Genomic DNA, 23,158 nt, shown 5'->3' with positions numbered 1-23,158 from the left:
TAATCGTAGACAGAGAAAGTTTCTGTGTAGACAGTATTATGAACCTACGTTCATAATACAGGAAACCTATAGAAATGTTCCTATTGGTTGGACGTGCGACTACAGCGCCACATAAGTTAAACTAGTCTCGTCTCATCGATATCCGAACCGACCGGTCAATATTTTACGCGCTCTCATAAAAAATTTAAATCTGTATTCTCTGTGAATTCTATCATCAAATATATAAGTGCGGTGCTTAGGCTCAATTCCCTTTTATACCTTACATAAATTTTTTATATTTATTTTGCGTACTCGTTTTCTAAGTATTTTGTACGTACAAGTACTAAATAACAATAATAATGTCCTCCAGACCGATTTCGGCCACGGCGGCCAATCTCAAGAGAGATTAGCCAACTACGCAGGAGATATTATAGTGTACAAGTGTGTGCGCAAACACAGGTGCACTTTCTATTCCCTAACTCTCATAATCCGATGGGACGGCAATCCGACACGACCGGAAAGAGTTCAGCAGCAGGACCAACGTCTTTACGTACTTTCCGAGGCACAGGAGTGTACACACTTCCAGACTCCGGGCTGCTACTGAGAATTTTCTGATAGAAAAGCCCAATAACTTTTTTTTGGCTCGACCTGGGAATTTAATTCCCAAGACTTCCAGGTCTGCGGCCTGAGGGAAAGAAGAAAGAAGAAATAAAATGTATCGTGGCTAAAATCGGTCAGAATCACGATGTCGCTACAGAGCCCAAATGATAATTTTACCAACTTTAATTTTTTTAATATTGAAATGCAAGAATAATAAAAAAAAAAAAATTTTGATTGGCTGGCAATTCAAATAATCTTTCCTTGTTACAGAAAGCAGAATCTTACCAGCGGAAGTGTGAAGACACTGCTGATCTACTACTCGTCTTTGACAAATTATATGACTCTTTTAATGGCCACCCATACCGTGATACGGCTAAAGTTCTCAGGGGGTGTCGAATTCGTTTGAAATCGAAATCGAATTCATTTGAAAGGGTGGTAAAATATCGTGATGGCACAGAACGAATTATGTATGAAAAAGTGCTATTTGTTCAAAATTGGATCACAACATAAATACCTTTAAGGAAATGTGGAAATATATAAATGAACAATTTAAAATCACAAAACATATTAACCAGAAATTTTAATCAAGATCCCCTCGAGAATTTCCTTTGCTGTATCCGAAGTAATGGAATCAGAAATGTTAAACCCCACATGCATGCAATTTATGAACGCCTACAAGACACTGTTGATTAATAATATGAATTCATCTCATTCCATTAGTGCTGATTGTGAAAAAGATGACTATCAACCGCTAGTCAATGAAATTTTTATTATCAGAGAAATGTGATTCTTTAGATCCTCCTGAATTTGCATGTGAAGTTGATTTCTTTGATTACCACAATGCATGAAATTAAATCTACTGACTCAATTTTGCACGAGGAAGCAAAAAAATATGTCGCAGGCCATGTAATCAAAAAAAGCAAAAATAAAAATATTTAAAAAATTGTTCGTTTGATTTGCTAAAATCGGAAATTGATCCCGTTTCCTCTAATTATGCAATTGATTACACGAAAAAGTCTTTGTTTAACGCATGTGATGATTTTGTTCAATTGCTAAATGAAATTTATTTAATGAATGTTATATGTCTAAGCGGTTTCTCCTGAAATAACAAATTTAAAGAATAAATTTTTTTTCTTTATAAATTGCAGATGTGATTTCATAAATTGATATTAGTTGATTATTTAATTAATTTATCTATTAATTTAATAGTCAATAGTTGGTGTTAAAAGGAGTTAATAGACTTTTAATAGGCAAAATTGTCGATTTTGACAACAATGATAAAATAAAATTACAGGCTTTCAATTACAATAAAAGTCATAGGCAACAAAAGTAATTATTACTTATGTTTTCTATATACATATATAGTACATATTGTACTTATTATAATTTATTACTTTAATTATATTTTTTAATAAATTATCAACTATAATCAATTTGTTTATTTTAGCAATGTAAGTAAATAGATATATAAAGAAATCAAACCTACAATTTACCGAATAAAGTTAATTTTTTTTTTTAGATTTGTAGAGGACGGCAATTCCAATACTATACTAGAAATTAAACTCGGATAGGAGTCGAGTTTAAATTAAAACAGAAATAAGCGGATTCGTAAATGTGATTTTCGTAATTGTATGGACGAGTGCATGCTAGACTTAACTTTCAGGTGCACACGATGATTTTAAGTAGCGCGATAAGGTTGTCGCAGAAATGTAACGTATGGGTTGTTATGTCAATGCGCTTATTTAAAAAAAAAAAAAGCGCGTTTTTAAAATTGGGCTGTAAAATATCGCGCGACACAATCGTGGTACACGCAGTCACTTATCGTGGATCTGACTAATATGATATACAAGATATAGGGTGGGTATCTTATAAACAATATTTTTATATTGATTTTTCGAATTTAGCTATTTAAAAATAAAAATTTATGAAAACATGACAATCGAGCTCTGTAGCGACATCTAGTGCAATTCAAACGTTTTTATGTGACTTAGTTGACTCGTCCTCTACGTTAGATGGGGCTAGTTTCCGTAGAATAATTTTTGCGGTATTTTGTTCTTCAATGTCACCCCTAATGGCGGGAGTGATGAGAAAATAATTATTCGGTCATCGCATGAAAATGAATTTGATTTCATTTATAAATCGAAAAATCAATATAAAAATATTGTTTATAAGATAAAATCAAATTCATTTTACATTTTTACTACGAATAAATTTATTAAAGATCACAATTTTGCAATGGCAATACTATGTGATGTATCGAAGTTTTTAAACTAAACGTTAGAAAACTTGAAATATTTCTTGTCGAGTTTGTTCTATGTGTTGTGTGTGCGTTGTTTTCTCTGCTTTGATATAGATTTTTCACTTTTATTTTGACCTTGGCGCGCTTAACGGACCCTGATAGTGCTTCTTTTATTGTTATTTGGCTATTTTTTACGGACACAGTCTCATACTCTTCACTTGACAAACCCCGGCAACATTTTTAGGCTGATGATGGCGAAGATACCGAAAAGCCCACGATCTAACTGTTATTTCGGGTGTAATGCAGAAGGTAAGTAATACAATTGAAATTATAAACGTGTGCATAGGACGACTGTCGTAGTCCCGTCAATTTGTATATAAACTACCAGTGCATTTCCTTTCCGCCTTTCCTTCTTTCCTTTTGGGTAGGTACAAACCCCAACGCATTGCAATGTTAAAAAACAGTGCTCATTGTTCCGAAGTGGACTGATACATTTGCGGCATACAGCATAATCAACTATTGGATTATGTGTGAATGATCATTTTGAATTCTTACATTTGGCCATTTGTATGAACTAATAACTAAATAGTGGCCGAATATTGTGGATTCTCTAGTTTTTCCATTAAATATTTTATCTTCACAAAAAAAAAAAAAAATCCGTATATAAAATTTCTCCTTACAAATTTTTATTTTTTTTTACCGAAAATTGATATCAGTATACTTGGCATGTAATTATAATGATGTTTATCATCTTTAACTGGCTTTAATAAAAATATATTAAATTTCAGGTCCTCTGCATCATTTCCATAAGCCTGAAAAAGATGTAGAAAGGTTTGAAATCTGGAAAGCAGTGTTAGAGAATGACACCACAGAGAAAGGAAATATGTATATCTATAACCAATTAAGGTTATGTAATAAACAATTTTGAAAATTATTACATATTACCAAGCAACAGGCTAACAAGAAATGCTATTCCAACTCTGTATATTAAGAAAGGTGAGAGTTGGTTGACATACTTACAAATATCATTTTAGTTAGACACTCAGTGTCAACATATTTAGAGAAACAAAATAATTTACGATTAATTTATGACTCGACTTTTTAAAAATTCCTTTTTTATTGATATATTATAGCATGTATGTATGCAAAGCAGGATGAAGGTAACTAATAGTACTTTCAGTGGTTTACTTGTACCCCTTCTTAATTAACCACACTAATATTATCAAGAAAAAAGATTTGTTTTTTTGTTTGAAAAGGATTTGGATTACATTTGACACACAGATAGCTGATAAACATATAGGCAACTCGTTGTTCCAAAATAAATGTCCACCCATATAAAGTTGGGACAGGCCACTACTAGATAATATGCTAGATAATTTTTATTTGTAACATGAATAACATCTTAAGACTTTGTATAAAAAGATTACTTGTAGAGAAAAATTATAACATAATTCTTATTATTACAGATGATATGTCTATTTGTGCATCAACATCCACAGAAAAATCTATTGAGACAGGTACTGCAATTTTGACGGATAAGGCTACTAAAAAAAGCATAAAGCAAAAATGTTTTTCAGGTTGGTACAAGTGATGATACATTTGTCCGTCTGATTCAAATACGTGGAAAAATATGAGTGTAATCAAAAGTTAAAAATAAATTATATTGCTCCTATTTCTTGTCTAGTGTGTATGTCGCAGCGGTACATTTCAATGAATGTATCATATGAAAGGGTTTCATGTGGAATTCGTTGAATAGTGCTTTAGATAAGAGAATTTATCTGTCATAATAAATTCTGTATGCAGAATATATTTATTTATTTTAATCTTTGAAACGCCATTATAAACAAAAAAATTATAAAAATATCTTTTCAAAAAGTTTTTATTTTTAGTTATTTCTACTTTTTTATTTTATTATGTAGGTGTGTGATATGTTAACTTGTTGCTCACACTTAATATGAGATAGTTCACTAGATACACTTTGAATTTTAAGACCTAATTATTTTTGTTTTAAGAGATACACTGCTGTATCTGATAACTTAATTCTTTTGACATTTTTAATGTCGAAAGTTTAATGCTTATTATATATTTGCTCGTTCTTGCTACACACAACCTGTGAAGGAAATTAATTTTACCAACTTTAATTTTTTTAATATTGAAATGCAAGAATAATAAAAAAAAAAAAAATTTTGATTGGCTGGCAATTCAAATAATCTTTCCTTGTTACAGAAAGCAGAATCTTACCAGCGGAGTGTGAAGACACTGCTGATCTACTACTCGTCTTTGACAAATTATATGACTCTTTTAATGGCCACCCATACCGTGATACGGCTAAAGTTCTCAGGGGGTGTCGAATTCGTTTGAAATCGAAATCGAATTTCATTTGAAAGGGTGGTAAAATATCGTGATGGCACAGAACGAATTATGTATGAAAAAGTGCTATTTGTTCAAAATTGGATACACAACATAAATACCTTTAAGGAAATGTGGAAATATATAAATGAACAATTTAAAATCACAAAACATATTAACCAGAAATTTTAATCAAGATCCCCTCGAGAATTTCCTTTGCTGTATCCGAAGTAATGGAATCAGAAATGTTAAACCCACATGCATGCAATTTATGAACGCCTACAAGACACTGTTGATTAATAATATGAATTCATCTCATTCCATTAGTGCTGATTGTGAAAAAGATGACTATCAACCGCTAGTCAATGAAATTTTTATTATCAGAGAAATGTGATTCTTTAGATCCTCCTGAATTTGCATGTGAAGTTGATTCTTTGATTACCACAATGCATGAAATTAAATCTACTGACTCAATTTTGCACGAGGAAGCAAAAAAATATGTCGCAGGCCATGTAATCAAAAAAAGCAAAAATAAAATATTTAAAAATTGTTCGTTTGATTTGCTAAAATCGGAAATTGATCCCGTTTCCTCTAATTATGCAATTGATTACACGAAAAAGTCTTTGTTTAACGCATGTGATGATTTTGTTCAATTGCTAAATGAAATTTATTTAATGATTGTTATATGTCTAAGCGGTTTCTCCTGAAATAACAAATTTAAAGAATAAATTTTTTTTCTTTATAAATTGCAGATGTGATTTCATAAATTGATATTAGTTGATTATTTAATTAATTTATCTATTAATTTAATAGTCAATAGTTGGTGTTAAAAGGAGTTAATAGACTTTTAATAGGCAAAATTGTCGATTTTGACAACAATGATAAAATAAAATTACAGGCTTTCAATTACAATAAAAGTCATAGGCAACAAAAGTAATTATTACTTATGTTTTCTATATACATATATAGTACATATTGTACCTTATTATAATTTATTACTTAATTATATTTTTTAATAAATTATCAACTATAATCAATTTGTTTATTTTAGCAATGTAAGTAAATAGATATATAAAGAAATCAAACCTACAATTTACCGAATAAAGTTAATTTTTTTTTTTAGATTTGTAGAGGACGGCAATTCCAATACTATACTAGAAATTAAACTCGGATAGGAGTCGAGTTTAAATTAAAACAGAAATAAGCGGATTCGTAAATGTGATTTTCGTAATTGTATGGACGAGTGCATGCTAGACTTAACTTTCAGGTGCACACGATGATTTTAAGTAGCGCGATAAGGTTGTCGCAGAAATGTAACGTATGGGTTGTTATGTCAATGCGCTTATTTAAAAAAAAAAAAAGCGCGTTTTTAAAATTGGGCTGTAAAATATCGCGCGACACAATCGTGGTACACGCAGTCACTTATCGTGGATCTGACTAATATGATATACAAGATATAGGGTGGGTATCTTATAAACAATATTTTTATATTGATTTTTCGAATTTAGCTATTTAAAAATAAAAATTTATGAAAACATGACAATCGAGCTCTGTAGCGACATCTAGTGCAATTCAAACGTTTTTATGTGACTTAGTTGACTCGTCCTCTACGTTAGATGGGGCTAGTTTCCGTAGAATAATTTTTGCGGTATTTTGTTCTTCAATGTCACCCCTAATGGCGGGAGTGATGAGAAAATAATTATTCGGTCATCGCATGAAAATGAATTTGATTTCATTTATAAATCGAAAAATCAATATAAAAATATTGTTTATAAGATAAAATCAAATTCATTTTACATTTTTACTACGAATAAATTTATTAAAGATCACAATTTTGCAATGGCAATACTATGTGATGTATCGAAGTTTTTAAACTAAACGTTAGAAAACTTGAAATATTTCTTGTCGAGTTTGTTCTATGTGTTGTGTGTGCGTTGTTTTCTCTGCTTTGATATAGATTTTTCACTTTTATTTTGACCTTGGCGCGCTTAACGGACCCTGATAGTGCTTCTTTTATTGTTATTTGGCTATTTTTTACGGACACAGTCTCATACTCTTCACTTGACAAACCCCGGCAACATTTTTAGGCTGATGATGGCGAAGATACCGAAAAGCCCACGATCTAACTGTTATTTCGGGTGTAATGCAGAAGGTAAGTAATACAATTGAAATTATAAACGTGTGCATAGGACGACTGTCGTAGTCCCGTCAATTTGTATATAAACTACCAGTGCATTTCCTTTCCGCCTTTCCTTCTTTCCTTTTGGGTAGGTACAAACCCCAACGCATTGCAATGTTAAAAAACAGTGCTCATTGTTCCGAAGTGGACTGATACATTTGCGGCATACAGCATAATCAACTATTGGATTATGTGTGAATGATCATTTTGAATTCTTACATTTGGCCATTTGTATGAACTAATAACTAAATAGTGGCCGAATATTGTGGATTCTCTAGTTTTTCCATTAAATATTTTATCTTCACAAAAAAAAAAAAAAAAAATCCGTATATAAAATTTCTCCTTACAAATTTTTATTTTTTTTTACCGAAAATTGATATCAGTATACTTGGCATGTAATTATAATGATGTTTATCATCTTTAACTGGCTTTAATAAAAATATATTAAATTTCAGGTCCTCTGCATCATTTCCATAAGCCTGAAAAAGATGTAGAAAGGTTTGAAATCTGGAAAGCAGTGTTAGAGAATGACACCACAGAGAAAGGAAATATGTATATCTATAACCAATTAAGGTTATGTAATAAACAATTTTGAAAATTATTACATATTACCAAGCAACAGGCTAACAAGAAATGCTATTCCAACTCTGTATATTAAGAAAGGTGAGAGTTGGTTGACATACTTACAAATATCATTTTAGTTAGACACTCAGTGTCAACATATTTAGAGAAACAAAATAATTTACGATTAATTTATGACTCGACTTTTTAAAAATTCCTTTTTTATTGATATATTATAGCATGTATGTATGCAAAGCAGGATGAAGGTAACTAATAGTACTTTCAGTGGTTTACTTGTACCCCTTCTTAATTAACCACACTAATATTATCAAGAAAAAAGATTTGTTTTTTTGTTTGAAAAGGATTTGGATTACATTTGACACACAGATAGCTGATAAACATATAGGCAACTCGTTGTTCCAAAATAAATGTCCACCCATATAAAGTTGGGACAGGCCACTACTAGATAATATGCTAGATAATTTTTATTTGTAACATGAATAACATCTTAAGACTTTGTATAAAAAGATTACTTGTAGAGAAAAATTATAACATAATTCTTATTATTACAGATGATATGTCTATTTGTGCATCAACATCCACAGAAAAATCTATTGAGACAGGTACTGCAATTTTGACGGATAAGGCTACTAAAAAAAGCATAAAGCAAAAATGTTTTTCAGGTTGGTACAAGTGATGATACATTTGTCCGTCTGATTCAAATACGTGGAAAAATATGAGTGTAATCAAAAGTTAAAAATAAATTATATTGCTCCTATTTCTTGTCTAGTGTGTATGTCGCAGCGGTACATTTCAATGAATGTATCATATGAAAGGGTTTCATGTGGAATTCGTTGAATAGTGCTTTAGATAAGAGAATTTATCTGTCATAATAAATTCTGTATGCAGAATATATTTATTTATTTTAATCTTTGAAACGCCATTATAAACAAAAAAATTATAAAAATATCTTTTCAAAAAGTTTTTATTTTTAGTTATTTCTACTTTTTTATTTTATTATGTAGGTGTGTGATATGTTAACTTGTTGCTCACACTTAATATGAGATAGTTCACTAGATACACTTTGAATTTTAAGACCTAATTATTTTTGTTTTAAGAGATACACTGCTGTATCTGATAACTTAATTCTTTTGACATTTTTAATGTCGAAAGTTTAATGCTTATTATATATTTGCTCGTTCTTGCTACACACAACCTGTGAAGGAAATTAATTTTACCAACTTTAATTTTTTTAATATTGAAATGCAAGAATAATAAAAAAAAAAAAAATTTTGATTGGCTGGCAATTCAAATAATCTTTCCTTGTTACAGAAAGCAGAATCTTACCAGCGGAGTGTGAAGACACTGCTGATCTACTACTCGTCTTTGACAAATTATATGACTCTTTTAATGGCCACCCATACCGTGATACGGCTAAAGTTCTCAGGGGGTGTCGAATTCGTTTGAAATCGAAATCGAATTTCATTTGAAAGGGTGGTAAAATATCGTGATGGCACAGAACGAATTATGTATGAAAAAGTGCTATTTGTTCAAAATTGGATACACAACATAAATACCTTTAAGGAAATGTGGAAATATATAAATGAACAATTTAAAATCACAAAACATATTAACCAGAAATTTTAATCAAGATCCCCTCGAGAATTTCCTTTGCTGTATCCGAAGTAATGGAATCAGAAATGTTAAACCCACATGCATGCAATTTATGAACGCCTACAAGACACTGTTGATTAATAATATGAATTCATCTCATTCCATTAGTGCTGATTGTGAAAAAGATGACTATCAACCGCTAGTCAATGAAATTTTTATTATCAGAGAAATGTGATTCTTTAGATCCTCCTGAATTTGCATGTGAAGTTGATTCTTTGATTACCACAATGCATGAAATTAAATCTACTGACTCAATTTTGCACGAGGAAGCAAAAAAATATGTCGCAGGCCATGTAATCAAAAAAAGCAAAAATAAAATATTTAAAAATTGTTCGTTTGATTTGCTAAAATCGGAAATTGATCCCGTTTCCTCTAATTATGCAATTGATTACACGAAAAAGTCTTTGTTTAACGCATGTGATGATTTTGTTCAATTGCTAAATGAAATTTATTTAATGATTGTTATATGTCTAAGCGGTTTCTCCTGAAATAACAAATTTAAAGAATAAATTTTTTTTCTTTATAAATTGCAGATGTGATTTCATAAATTGATATTAGTTGATTATTTAATTAATTTATCTATTAATTTAATAGTCAATAGTTGGTGTTAAAAGGAGTTAATAGACTTTTAATAGGCAAAATTGTCGATTTTGACAACAATGATAAAATAAAATTACAGGCTTTCAATTACAATAAAAGTCATAGGCAACAAAAGTAATTATTACTTATGTTTTCTATATACATATATAGTACATATTGTACCTTATTATAATTTATTACTTAACTATATTTTTTAATAAATTATCAACTATAATCAATTTGTTTATTTTAGCAATGTAAGTAAATAGATATATAAAGAAATCAAACCTACAATTTACCGAATAAAGTTAATTTTTTTTTTTAGATTTGTAGAGGACGGCAATTCCAATACTATACTAGAAATTAAACTCGGATAGGAGTCGAGTTTAAATTAAAACAGAAATAAGCGGATTCGTAAATGTGATTTTCGTAATTGTATGGACGAGTGCATGCTAGACTTAACTTTCAGGTGCACACGATGATTTTAAGTAGCGCGATAAGGTTGTCGCAGAAATGTAACGTATGGGTTGTTATGTCAATGCGCTTATTTAAAAAAAAAAAAAGCGCGTTTTTAAAATTGGGCTGTAAAATATCGCGCGACACAATCGTGGTACACGCAGTCACTTATCGTGGATCTGACTAATATGATATACAAGATATAGGGTGGGTATCTTATAAACAATATTTTTATATTGATTTTTCGAATTTAGCTATTTAAAAATAAAAATTTATGAAAACATGACAATCGAGCTCTGTAGCGACATCTAGTGCAATTCAAACGTTTTTATGTGACTTAGTTGACTCGTCCTCTACGTTAGATGGGGCTAGTTTCCGTAGAATAATTTTTGCGGTATTTTGTTCTTCAATGTCACCCCTAATGGCGGGAGTGATGAGAAAATAATTATTCGGTCATCGCATGAAAATGAATTTGATTTCATTTATAAATCGAAAAATCAATATAAAAATATTGTTTATAAGATAAAATCAAATTCATTTTACATTTTTACTACGAATAAATTTATTAAAGATCACAATTTTGCAATGGCAATACTATGTGATGTATCGAAGTTTTTAAACTAAACGTTAGAAAACTTGAAATATTTCTTGTCGAGTTTGTTCTATGTGTTGTGTGTGCGTTGTTTTCTCTGCTTTGATATAGATTTTTCACTTTTATTTTGACCTTGGCGCGCTTAACGGACCCTGATAGTGCTTCTTTTATTGTTATTTGGCTATTTTTTACGGACACAGTCTCATACTCTTCACTTGACAAACCCCGGCAACATTTTTAGGCTGATGATGGCGAAGATACCGAAAAGCCCACGATCTAACTGTTATTTCGGGTGTAATGCAGAAGGTAAGTAATACAATTGAAATTATAAACGTGTGCATAGGACGACTGTCGTAGTCCCGTCAATTTGTATATAAACTACCAGTGCATTTCCTTTCCGCCTTTCCTTCTTTCCTTTTGGGTAGGTACAAACCCCAACGCATTGCAATGTTAAAAAACAGTGCTCATTGTTCCGAAGTGGACTGATACATTTGCGGCATACAGCATAATCAACTATTGGATTATGTGTGAATGATCATTTTGAATTCTTACATTTGGCCATTTGTATGAACTAATAACTAAATAGTGGCCGAATATTGTGGATTCTCTAGTTTTTCCATTAAATATTTTATCTTCACAAAAAAAAAAAAAAAAAATCCGTATATAAAATTTCTCCTTACAAATTTTTATTTTTTTTTACCGAAAATTGATATCAGTATACTTGGCATGTAATTATAATGATGTTTATCATCTTTAACTGGCTTTAATAAAAATATATTAAATTTCAGGTCCTCTGCATCATTTCCATAAGCCTGAAAAAGATGTAGAAAGGTTTGAAATCTGGAAAGCAGTGTTAGAGAATGACACCACAGAGAAAGGAAATATGTATATCTATAACCAATTAAGGTTATGTAATAAACAATTTTGAAAATTATTACATATTACCAAGCAACAGGCTAACAAGAAATGCTATTCCAACTCTGTATATTAAGAAAGGTGAGAGTTGGTTGACATACTTACAAATATCATTTTAGTTAGACACTCAGTGTCAACATATTTAGAGAAACAAAATAATTTACGATTAATTTATGACTCGACTTTTTAAAAATTCCTTTTTTATTGATATATTATAGCATGTATGTATGCAAAGCAGGATGAAGGTAACTAATAGTACTTTCAGTGGTTTACTTGTACCCCTTCTTAATTAACCACACTAATATTATCAAGAAAAAAGATTTGTTTTTTTGTTTGAAAAGGATTTGGATTACATTTGACACACAGATAGCTGATAAACATATAGGCAACTCGTTGTTCCAAAATAAATGTCCACCCATATAAAGTTGGGACAGGCCACTACTAGATAATATGCTAGATAATTTTTATTTGTAACATGAATAACATCTTAAGACTTTGTATAAAAAGATTACTTGTAGAGAAAAATTATAACATAATTCTTATTATTACAGATGATATGTCTATTTGTGCATCAACATCCACAGAAAAATCTATTGAGACAGGTACTGCAATTTTGACGGATAAGGCTACTAAAAAAAGCATAAAGCAAAAATGTTTTTCAGGTTGGTACAAGTGATGATACATTTGTCCGTCTGATTCAAATACGTGGAAAAATATGAGTGTAATCAAAAGTTAAAAATAAATTATATTGCTCCTATTTCTTGTCTAGTGTGTATGTCGCAGCGGTACATTTCAATGAATGTATCATATGAAAGGGTTTCATGTGGAATTCGTTGAATAGTGCTTTAGATAAGAGAATTTATCTGTCATAATAAATTCTGTATGCAGAATATATTTATTTATTTTAATCTTTGAAACGCCATTATAAACAAAAAAATTATAAAAATATCTTTTCAAAAAGTTTTTATTTTTAGTTATTTCTACTTTTTTATTTTATTATGTAGGTGTGTGATATGTTAACTTGTTGCTCACACTTAATATGAGATAGTTCACTAGATACACTTTGAATTTTAAGACCTAATTATTTTTGTTTTAAGAGATACACTGCTGTATCTGATAACTTAATTCTTTTGACATTTTTAATGTCGAAAGTTTAATGCTTATTATATATTTGCTCGTTCTTGCTACACACAACCTGTGAAGGAAATTAATTTTACCAACTTTAATTTTTTTAATATTGAAATGCAAGAATAATAAAAAAAAAAAAAATTTTGATTGGCTGGCAATTCAAATAATCTTTCCTTGTTACAGAAAGCAGAATCTTACCAGCGGAGTGTGAAGACACTGCTGATCTACTACTCGTCTTTGACAAATTATATGACTCTTTTAATGGCCACCCATACCGTGATACGGCTAAAGTTCTCAGGGGGTGTCGAATTCGTTTGAAATCGAAATCGAATTTCATTTGAAAGGGTGGTAAAATATCGTGATGGCACAGAACGAATTATGTATGAAAAAGTGCTATTTGTTCAAAATTGGATACACAACATAAATACCTTTAAGGAAATGTGGAAATATATAAATGAACAATTTAAAATCACAAAACATATTAACCAGAAATTTTAATCAAGATCCCCTCGAGAATTTCCTTTGCTGTATCCGAAGTAATGGAATCAGAAATGTTAAACCCACATGCATGCAATTTATGAACGCCTACAAGACACTGTTGATTAATAATATGAATTCATCTCATTCCATTAGTGCTGATTGTGAAAAAGATGACTATCAACCGCTAGTCAATGAAATTTTTATTATCAGAGAAATGTGATTCTTTAGATCCTCCTGAATTTGCATGTGAAGTTGATTCTTTGATTACCACAATGCATGAAATCAAATCTACTGACTCAATTTTGCACGAGGAAGCAAAAAAATATGTCGCAGGCCATGTAATCAAAAAAAGCAAAAATAAAATATTTAAAAATTGTTCGTTTGATTTGCTAAAATCGGAAATTGATCCCGTTTCCTCTAATTATGCAATTGATTACACGAAAAAGTCTTTGTTTAACGCATGTGATGATTTTGTTCAATTGCTAAATGAAATTTATTTAATGATTGTTATATGTCTAAGCGGTTTCTCCTGAAATAACAAATTTAAAGAATAAATTTTTTTTCTTTATAAATTGCAGATGTGATTTCATAAATTGATATTAGTTGATTATTTAATTAATTTATCTATTAATTTAATAGTCAATAGTTGGTGTTAAAAGGAGTTAATAGACTTTTAATAGGCAAAATTGTCGATTTTGACAACAATGATAAAATAAAATTACAGGCTTTCAATTACAATAAAAGTCATAGGCAACAAAAGTAATTATTACTTATGTTTTCTATATACATATATAGTACATATTGTACCTTATTATAATTTATTACTTAATTATATTTTTTAATAAATTATCAACTATAATCAATTTGTTTATTTTAGCAATGTAAGTAAATAGATATATAAAGAAATCAAACCTACAATTTACCGAATAAAGTTAATTTTTTTTTTTAGATTTGTAGAGGACGGCAATTCCAATACTATACTAGAAATTAAACTCGGATAGGAGTCGAGTTTAAATTAAAACAGAAATAAGCGGATTCGTAAATGTGATTTTCGTAATTGTATGGACGAGTGCATGCTAGACTTAACTTTCAGGTGCACACGATGATTTTAAGTAGCGCGATAAGGTTGTCGCAGAAATGTAACGTATGGGTTGTTATGTCAATGCGCTTATTTAAAAAAAAAAAAAGCGCGTTTTTAAAATTGGGCTGTAAAATATCGCGCGACACAATCGTGGTACACGCAGTCACTTATCGTGGATCTGACTAATATGATATACAAGATATAGGGTGGGTATCTTATAAACAATATTTTTATATTGATTTTTCGAATTTAGCTATTTAAAAATAAAAATTTATGAAAACATGACAATCGAGCTCTGTAGCGACATCTAGTGCAATTCAAACGTTTTTATGTGACTTAGTTGACTCGTCCTCTACGTTAGATGGGGCTAGTTTCCGTAGAATAATTTTTGCGGTATTTTGTTCTTCAATGTCACCCCTAATGGCGGGAGTGATGAGAAAATAATTATTCGGTCATCGCATGAAAATGAATTTGATTTCATTTATAAATCGAAAAATCAATATAAAAATATTGTTTATAAGATAAAATCAAATTCATTTTACATTTTTACTACGAATAAATTTATTAAAGATCACAATTTTGCAATGGCAATACTATGTGATGTATCGAAGTTTTTAAACTAAACGTTAGAAAACTTGAAATATTTCTTGTCGAGTTTGTTCTATGTGTTGTGTGTGCGTTGTTTTCTCTGCTTTGATATAGATTTTTCACTTTTATTTTGACCTTGGCGCGCTTAACGGACCCTGATAGTGCTTCTTTTATTGTTATTTGGCTATTTTTTACGGACACAGTCTCATACTCTTCACTTGACAAACCCCGGCAACATTTTTAGGCTGATGATGGCGAAGATACCGAAAAGCCCACGATCTAACTGTTATTTCGGGTGTAATGCAGAAGGTAAGTAATACAATTGAAATTATAAACGTGTGCATAGGACGACTGTCGTAGTCCCGTCAATTTGTATATAAACTACCAGTGCATTTCCTTTCCGCCTTTCCTTCTTTCCTTTTGGGTAGGTACAAACCCCAACGCATTGCAATGTTAAAAAACAGTGCTCATTGTTCCGAAGTGGACTGATACATTTGCGGCATACAGCATAATCAACTATTGGATTATGTGTGAATGATCATTTTGAATTCTTACATTTGGCCATTTGTATGAACTAATAACTAAATAGTGGCCGAATATTGTGGATTCTCTAGTTTTTCCATTAAATATTTTATCTTCACAAAAAAAAAAAAAAAAAATCCGTATATAAAATTTCTCCTTACAAATTTTTATTTTTTTTTACCGAAAATTGATATCAGTATACTTGGCATGTAATTATAATGATGTTTATCATCTTTAACTGGCTTTAATAAAAATATATTAAATTTCAGGTCCTCTGCATCATTTCCATAAGCCTGAAAAAGATGTAGAAAGGTTTGAAATCTGGAAAGCAGTGTTAGAGAATGACACCACAGAGAAAGGAAATATGTATATCTATAACCAATTAAGGTTATGTAATAAACAATTTTGAAAATTATTACATATTACCAAGCAACAGGCTAACAAGAAATGCTATTCCAACTCTGTATATTAAGAAAGGTGAGAGTTGGTTGACATACTTACAAATATCATTTTAGTTAGACACTCAGTGTCAACATATTTAGAGAAACAAAATAATTTACGATTAATTTATGACTCGACTTTTTAAAAATTCCTTTTTTATTGATATATTATAGCATGTATGTATGCAAAGCAGGATGAAGGTAACTAATAGTACTTTCAGTGGTTTACTTGTACCCCTTCTTAATTAACCACACTAATATTATCAAGAAAAAAGATTTGTTTTTTTGTTTGAAAAGGATTTGGATTACATTTGACACACAGATAGCTGATAAACATATAGGCAACTCGTTGTTCCAAAATAAATGTCCACCCATATAAAGTTGGGACAGGCCACTACTAGATAATATGCTAGATAATTTTTATTTGTAACATGAATAACATCTTAAGACTTTGTATAAAAAGATTACTTGTAGAGAAAAATTATAACATAATTCTTATTATTACAGATGATATGTCTATTTGTGCATCAACATCCACAGAAAAATCTATTGAGACAGGTACTGCAATTTTGACGGATAAGGCTACTAAAAAAAGCATAAAGCAAAAATGTTTTTCAGGTTGGTACAAGTGATGATACATTTGTCCGTCTGATTCAAATACGTGGAAAAATATGAGTGTAATCAAAAGTTAAAAATAAATTATATTGCTCCTATTTCTTGTCTAGTGTGTATGTCGCAGCGGTACATTTCAATGAATGTATCATATGAAAGGGTTTCATGTGGAATTCGTTGAATAGTGCTTTAGATAAGAGAATTTATCTGTCATAATAAATTCTGTATGCAGAATATATTTATTTATTTTAATCTTTGAAACGCCATTATAAACAAAAAAATTATAAAAATATCTTTTCAAAAAGTTTTTATTTTTAGTTATTTCTACTTTTTTATTTTATTATGTAGGTGTGTGATATGTTAACTTGTTGCTCACACTTAATATGAGATAGTTCACTAGATACACTTTGAATTTTAAGACCTAATTATTTTTGTTTTAAGAGATACACTGCTGTATCTGATAACTTAATTCTTTTGACATTTTTAATGTCGAAAGTTTAATGCTTATTATATATTTGCTCGTTCTTGCTACACACAACCTGTGAAGGAAATTAATTTTACCAACTTTAATTTTTTTAATATTGAAATGCAAGAATAATAAAAAAAAAAAAAATTTTGATTGGCTGGCAATTCAAATAATCTTTCCTTGTTACAGAAAGCAGAATCTTACCAGCGGAGTGTGAAGACACTGCTGATCTACTACTCGTCTTTGACAAATTATATGACTCTTTTAATGGCCACCCATACCGTGATACGGCTAAAGTTCTCAGGGGGTGTCGAATTCGTTTGAAATCGAAATCGAATTTCATTTGAAAGGGTGGTAAAATATCGTGATGGCACAGAACGAATTATGTATGAAAAAGTGCTATTTGTTCAAAATTGGATACACAACATAAATACCTTTAAGGAAATGTGGAAATATATAAATGAACAATTTAAAATCACAAAACATATTAACCAGAAATTTTAATCAAGATCCCCTCGAGAATTTCCTTTGCTGTATCCGAAGTAATGGAATCAGAAATGTTAAACCCACATGCATGCAATTTATGAACGCCTACAAGACACTGTTGATTAATAATATGAATTCATCTCATTCCATTAGTGCTGATTGTGAAAAAGATGACTATCAACCGCTAGTCAATGAAATTTTTATTATCAGAGAAATGTGATTCTTTAGATCCTCCTGAATTTGCATGTGAAGTTGATTCTTTGATTACCACAATGCATGAAATCAAATCTACTGACTCAATTTTGCACGAGGAAGCAAAAAAATATGTCGCAGGCCATGTAATCAAAAAAAGCAAAAATAAAATATTTAAAAATTGTTCGTTTGATTTGCTAAAATCGGAAATTGATCCCGTTTCCTCTAATTATGCAATTGATTACACGAAAAAGTCTTTGTTTAACGCATGTGATGATTTTGTTCAATTGCTAAATGAAATTTATTTAATGATTGTTATATGTCTAAGCGGTTTCTCCTGAAATAACAAATAAATTTTTTTTCTTTATAAATTGCAGATGTGATTTCATAAATTGATATTAGTTGATTATTTAATTAATTTATCTATTAATTTAATAGTCAATAGTTGGTGTTAAAAGGAGTTAATAGACTTTTAATAGGCAAAATTGTCGATTTTGACAACAATGATAAAATAAAATTACAGGCTTTCAATTACAATAAAAGTCATAGGCAACAAAAGTAATTATTACTTATGTTTTCTATATACATATATAGTACATATTGTACCTTATTATAATTTATTACTTAATTATATTTTTTAATAAATTATCAACTATAATCAATTTGTTTATTTTAGCAATGTAAGTAAATAGATATATAAAGAAATCAATCCTACAATTTACCGAATAAAGTTAATTTTTTTTTTTAGATTTGTAGAGGACGGCAATTCCAATACTATACTAGAAATTAAACTCGGATAGGAGTCGAGTTTAAATTAAAACAGAAATAAGCGGATTCGTAAATGTGATTTTCGTAATTGTATGGACGAGTGCATGCTAGACTTAACTTTCAGGTGCACACGATGATTTTAAGTAGCGCGATAAGGTTGTCGCAGAAATGTAACGTATGGGTTGTTATGTCAATGCGCTTATTTAAAAAAAAAAAAAGCGCGTTTTTAAAATTGGGCTGTAAAATATCGCGCGACACAATCGTGGTACACGCAGTCACTTATCGTGGATCTGACTAATATGATATACAAGATATAGGGTGGGTATCTTATAAACAATATTTTTATATTGATTTTTCGAATTTAGCTATTTAAAAATAAAAATTTATGAAAACATGACAATCGAGCTCTGTAGCGACATCTAGTGCAATTCAAACGTTTTTATGTGACTTAGTTGACTCGTCCTCTACGTTAGATGGGGCTAGTTTCCGTAGAATAATTTTTGCGGTATTTTGTTCTTCAATGTCACCCCTAATGGCGGGAGTGATGAGAAAATAATTATTCGGTCATCGCATGAAAATGAATTTGATTTCATTTATAAATCGAAAAATCAATATAAAAATATTGTTTATAAGATAAAATCAAATTCATTTTACATTTTTACTACGAATAAATTTATTAAAGATCACAATTTTGCAATGGCAATACTATGTGATGTATCGAAGTTTTTAAACTAAACGTTAGAAAACTTGAAATATTTCTTGTCGAGTTTGTTCTATGTGTTGTGTGTGCGTTGTTTTCTCTGCTTTGATATAGATTTTTCACTTTTATTTTGACCTTGGCGCGCTTAACGGACCCTGATAGTGCTTCTTTTATTGTTATTTGGCTATTTTTTACGGACACAGTCTCATACTCTTCACTTGACAAACCCCGGCAACATTTTTAGGCTGATGATGGCGAAGATACCGAAAAGCCCACGATCTAACTGTTATTTCGGGTGTAATGCAGAAGGTAAGTAATACAATTGAAATTATAAACGTGTGCATAGGACGACTGTCGTAGTCCCGTCAATTTGTATATAAACTACCAGTGCATTTCCTTTCCGCCTTTCCTTCTTTCCTTTTGGGTAGGTACAAACCCCAACGCATTGCAATGTTAAAAAACAGTGCTCATTGTTCCGAAGTGGACTGATACATTTGCGGCATACAGCATAATCAACTATTGGATTATGTGTGAATGATCATTTTGAATTCTTACATTTGGCCATTTGTATGAACTAATAACTAAATAGTGGCCGAATATTGTGGATTCTCTAGTTTTTCCATTAAATATTTTATCTTCACAAAAAAAAAAAAAAAAAATCCGTATATAAAATTTCTCCTTACAAATTTTTATTTTTTTTTACCGAAAATTGATATCAGTATACTTGGCATGTAATTATAATGATGTTTATCATCTTTAACTGGCTTTAATAAAAATATATTAAATTTCAGGTCCTCTGCATCATTTCCATAAGCCTGAAAAAGATGTAGAAAGGTTTGAAATCTGGAAAGCAGTGTTAGAGAATGACACCACAGAGAAAGGAAATATGTATATCTATAACCAATTAAGGTTATGTAATAAACAATTTTGAAAATTATTACATATTACCAAGCAACAGGCTAACAAGAAATGCTATTCCAACTCTGTATATTAAGAAAGGTGAGAGTTGGTTGACATACTTACAAATATCATTTTAGTTAGACACTCAGTGTCAACATATTTAGAGAAACAAAATAATTTACGATTAATTTATGACTCGACTTTTTAAAAATTCCTTTTTTATTGATATATTATAGCATGTATGTATGCAAAGCAGGATGAAGGTAACTAATAGTACTTTCAGTGGTTTACTTGTACCCCTTCTTAATTAACCACACTAATATTATCAAGAAAAAAGATTTGTTTTTTTGTTTGAAAAGGATTTGGATTACATTTGACACACAGATAGCTGATAAACATATAGGCAACTCGTTGTTCCAAAATAAATGTCCACCCATATAAAGTTGGGACAGGCCACTACTAGATAATATGCTAGATAATTTTTATTTGTAACATGAATAACATCTTAAGACTTTGTATAAAAAGATTACTTGTAGAGAAAAATTATAACATAATTCTTATTATTACAGATGATATGTCTATTTGTGCATCAACATCCACAGAAAAATCTATTGAGACAGGTACTGCAATTTTGACGGATAAGGCTACTAAAAAAAGCATAAAGCAAAAATGTTTTTCAGGTTGGTACAAGTGATGATACATTTGTCCGTCTGATTCAAATACGTGGAAAAATATGAGTGTAATCAAAAGTTAAAAATAAATTATATTGCTCCTATTTCTTGTCTAGTGTGTATGTCGCAGCGGTACATTTCAATGAATGTATCATATGAAAGGGTTTCATGTGGAATTCGTTGAATAGTGCTTTAGATAAGAGAATTTATCTGTCATAATAAATTCTGTATGCAGAATATATTTATTTATTTTAATCTTTGAAACGCCATTATAAACAAAAAAATTATAAAAATATCTTTTCAAAAAGTTTTTATTTTTAGTTATTTCTACTTTTTTATTTTATTATGTAGGTGTGTGATATGTTAACTTGTTGCTCACACTTAATATGAGATAGTTCACTAGATACACTTTGAATTTTAAGACCTAATTATTTTTGTTTTAAGAGATACACTGCTGTATCTGATAACTTAATTCTTTTGACATTTTTAATGTCGAAAGTTTAATGCTTATTATATATTTGCTCGTTCTTGCTACACACAACCTGTGAAGGAAATTAATTTTACCAACTTTAATTTTTTTAATATTGAAATGCAAGAATAATAAAAAAAAAAAAAATTTTGATTGGCTGGCAATTCAAATAATCTTTCCTTGTTACAGAAAGCAGAATCTTACCAGCGGAGTGTGAAGACACTGCTGATCTACTACTCGTCTTTGACAAATTATATGACTCTTTTAATGGCCACCCATACCGTGATACGGCTAAAGTTCTCAGGGGGTGTCGAATTCGTTTGAAATCGAAATCGAATTTCATTTGAAAGGGTGGTAAAATATCGTGATGGCACAGAACGAATTATGTATGAAAAAGTGCTATTTGTTCAAAATTGGATACACAACATAAATACCTTTAAGGAAATGTGGAAATATATAAATGAACAATTTAAAATCACAAAACATATTAACCAGAAATTTTAATCAAGATCCCCTCGAGAATTTCCTTTGCTGTATCCGAAGTAATGGAATCAGAAATGTTAAACCCACATGCATGCAATTTATGAACGCCTACAAGACACTGTTGATTAATAATATGAATTCATCTCATTCCATTAGTGCTGATTGTGAAAAAGATGACTATCAACCGCTAGTCAATGAAATTTTTATTATCAGAGAAATGTGATTCTTTAGATCCTCCTGAATTTGCATGTGAAGTTGATTCTTTGATTACCACAATGCATGAAATCAAATCTACTGACTCAATTTTGCACGAGGAAGCAAAAAAATATGTCGCAGGCCATGTAATCAAAAAAAGCAAAAATAAAATATTTAAAAATTGTTCGTTTGATTTGCTAAAATCGGAAATTGATCCCGTTTCCTCTAATTATGCAATTGATTACACGAAAAAGTCTTTGTTTAACGCATGTGATGATTTTGTTCAATTGCTAAATGAAATTTATTTAATGATTGTTATATGTCTAAGCGGTTTCTCCTGAAATAACAAATAAATTTTTTTTCTTTATAAATTGCAGATGTGATTTCATAAATTGATATTAGTTGATTATTTAATTAATTTATCTATTAATTTAATAGTCAATAGTTGGTGTTAAAAGGAGTTAATAGACTTTTAATAGGCAAAATTGTCGATTTTGACAACAATGATAAAATAAAATTACAGGCTTTCAATTACAATAAAAGTCATAGGCAACAAAAGTAATTATTACTTATGTTTTCTATATACATATATAGTACATATTGTACCTTATTATAATTTATTACTTAATTATATTTTTTAATAAATTATCAACTATAATCAATTTGTTTATTTTAGCAATGTAAGTAAATAGATATATAAAGAAATCAATCCTACAATTTACCGAATAAAGTTAATTTTTTTTTTTAGATTTGTAGAGGACGGCAATTCCAATACTATACTAGAAATTAAACTCGGATAGGAGTCGAGTTTAAATTAAAACAGAAATAAGCGGATTCGTAAATGTGATTTTCGT

General features: G+C 29.9%; 2 long non-coding RNA genes across 17 annotated transcripts; both read left to right on the top strand.

Annotated features, from left to right (window-relative positions):
* The first annotated feature begins 2,721 nt into the window (after positions 1-2,721).
* On the top strand, positions 2,722-5,717 carry LOC126769078 (uncharacterized). The gene is made up of 4 exons (XR_007669308.1): positions 2,722-3,127; positions 3,607-3,814; positions 4,285-4,395; positions 5,045-5,717. It is a non-coding gene; the product is annotated as an uncharacterized LOC126769078 (long non-coding RNA).
* A 1,196-nt stretch (positions 5,718-6,913) lies between these two features.
* On the top strand, positions 6,914-22,186 carry LOC126769080 (uncharacterized). 16 transcript variants are annotated; one of them, XR_007669310.1, is made up of 4 exons: positions 6,914-7,319; positions 7,802-8,009; positions 8,480-8,590; positions 9,240-9,912. It is a non-coding gene; the product is annotated as an uncharacterized LOC126769080 (long non-coding RNA). The 16 variants fall into 16 exon arrangements; XR_007669314.1 differs by lacking the exons at positions 8,480-8,590; positions 9,240-9,912 and adding exons at positions 21,056-21,166; positions 21,816-22,186 and having other exon boundaries at positions 6,922-7,319; XR_007669320.1 differs by lacking the exon at positions 9,240-9,912 and adding an exon at positions 21,816-22,186 and having other exon boundaries at positions 6,922-7,319.
* The last annotated feature ends 972 nt before the right edge of the window (positions 22,187-23,158 follow it).

This window comes from Nymphalis io, chromosome 6 (genome assembly GCF_905147045.1).
Source record: "Nymphalis io chromosome 6, ilAglIoxx1.1, whole genome shotgun sequence".
Taxonomy (NCBI): Eukaryota; Metazoa; Arthropoda; class Insecta; order Lepidoptera; family Nymphalidae; genus Nymphalis; species Nymphalis io.
Note: the sequence above shows the minus strand (reverse complement) of the source record. Positions and strands in the feature narration are given on the sequence as shown.